The following is a 2,597-nucleotide window of genomic DNA, read 5'->3' as shown; positions in this document are numbered from 1 at the left end:
AAGGTCAACTATGAGTTAGATCCAACTTGATGACAATGAAAGAGAGAAATTCACTGAGCCCAAAGTTGCACAGACAAGAAGTAAAATTCTGTAAGTGGATTATTAAGAATAAAAGTAAAGATCATCCTTACAAAAAAAAAAAAGAAGATGGAAGGAGTCCACAGAGTTACTGTATCAGAAAGATTTCACTGAAACAGAAGTTATTGAAGCACATATGATCAAGAACCAATGGTGATGGAGGAAATTCAAGCTGCTGAAGAAATTGTAAAGAAATAAGGCCCCAGAAATTAATGGAATACCAATAAACGTACTTCAGCAAACAGATGCTGCTCTAGATGTGTTCACCAGGTTGTACCAAGAAATCTGGAGGACAACTACTAGGCCAACCGACTGGAAGATTTGTATTTATCCTCATTACCAAAAAAGCATACAACAGAGTGTGGAAATTACTATTATCACTAGTATCACATGTAAGCAAAGTCCTGAAGATTGTTCAAAAACGAATGGAACAGAACATCAACAGAGAACTACCAAAAATACAAGCTGGCTGGATTTAGAAGAGGTTGTGGCACTATGGACTTCACAGCCCATGTCAGACAAATCTTGGCAGAAGAGTACCAGAGAAATGGCTATCTTTGTCTCATTGGCTACGCAAATGCATTTAGCTGTTTAGATCAAAACAAATTACAGCTAACCTTCAGATTGTACTCATGTGAAACCTATACCTAGACTAGGAAACAGTCCTCGGAACAGAGGAAGGAAACACTGCATGGTTCAAAATTAGGAAAAGAGTGCATCAGGGGTGTGTTCTGTCTCTATACCTATATGTAGAAGGGATCACTTGGTAGGCTGGACTTTATAGAGGAAAGTGGCATCAAGATTGGAGGAAGACTCATCAACAACCTTTGTTATGGAGATGACATAAACCTACTTGTCGAAACTGAAAAGGGCCTGAAGTATTTGCTGCAAAAGGTCAAGGACTATAGTCTTCAATGTGGATTGAAACTCAACATCAAGAAGACAAAGATCCTTACTACTGTGCCAACTGGTAGCACCATGATAGATGGAGAAGAGTTTGAGGCTGTTAACAATTTCACCTTTAAAAGATGACTTACTGTAGGAAAATCTGCTGTCAAGGACCTTGCGAGAGCGCTAAAAAGCAATGATGTCAGTATGGAGGCCAAGGTGTATTTGATCCAGGCCATGGTCTTCAAAAATACTTGGCATCATGAGAGCTGGACAATTACTAAGCATAACAGAATAATCAATGCCTTTGATCTGTGCTGGAGAAGAGCAATGAACGTACCATGAACTACCAGAACAAACAAGAAGGGACCAGTCCTTGAAGAAGGACATCCTGCTTAGAAAGGTGGAGGGACAGCACAAGAGAAGACGATCCTGAAGGAGATGGACTGACACAGTAACTGGAGTAATGGGGGTAGAAGTGCCAGAGAGAGTAAGATTGGCTCAGGATAAAGCAGGGTTGAGAGCCACTGTGCACAGGGTCGCTATGAGTCACAAGCAACTTGACAGCATGTAACAAGCAGAAGCTGTTGCTGTATGTTTGCCTCATCAAATTTGGAAGCAGAAAACTTGTTTTCTAGTGATATAAATGTGGAAAAAATTTATGTCCCAGAATTGGTCACACCTAGAGAGAGTACTGTTACAGGACTTGAGGATGAACTCTGAAACTTTCTGACCTGGAGAGATTTAGCTGACATTCTGAACTCTGGCGTGGAAATGCGTTAAGAGTTTTGAGCACCTTTGAATGGGGTGACCGTATTTGGCATAGATGTGACTCTTCAGTGCTAGGAAACAACTATGGTAACCTTCTAAAACATACTTAAGCCTGTCTTCAAAACTTTACATGATCAAAATGCCTCTGCAGGTGTGATTAGGAGTACTATACACTTCAAAATGAGATGAACTTGGTTTATCTGGATAGGCCTAATCTAATAAAATCCTTAAAAGCAGGGATCCTTTCCTGGCTATGTCAGAGCCCTTAGAGGAAGACAGAATAGGGTCAGAGAGGGCTGAAATGGCCTTGTTGGAAGGAGGTACTATAAACTAAGGAATGTAAGAAACCTCTAGAATCAGAACACAATCAGGAAACAACTGTCTCAGTCTCAGAAGGGGAAGCAGCCCCGCCAACCCCATTTTAGCTGAGACAATGGTCACCTTTGCAACCTATAGAAGAATGTGAGAGAAGAAATCTGTGTTATTTTTTTAAAAGACTTTTTTTTTAATTATTTTTTTTTTTATTATTTTCATGTGAGTGTACCGTCAAATCAGATCTGACTGGTACAGGAGGAGACACTGTTCCTCCTTCCCCAGAAGAGCATCTGGTGGATTCGAACCGTGTGCCTCTGGGATTGTAGTTGCAGCTCCTTTCCACTAGGCCACCAGAGCTCCCCTGAAATCTGTGTTATTTTTAAACCACTAAATTTGTGACAGCAACAACAGTGAACTAACCAGGAAGAAATGTTATCAGGGAAAACGTGTTTCTATCATCCTGAAACAATCCCTCTCAGCTGGGAAACACTTGGCTTCAAAAGAAATGCATTATGCTGGTAATTCTTTAGATCAGGCTGATGTGA

This window comes from Elephantulus edwardii, unplaced genomic scaffold, assembly GCF_000299155.1.
Source record: "Elephantulus edwardii isolate Elephantulus edwardi_28Jun2011 unplaced genomic scaffold, EleEdw1.0 scaffold00248, whole genome shotgun sequence".
Lineage (NCBI taxonomy): Eukaryota > Metazoa > Chordata > Mammalia > Macroscelidea > Macroscelididae > Elephantulus > Elephantulus edwardii.
This window is presented reverse-complemented; position numbering follows the sequence as displayed.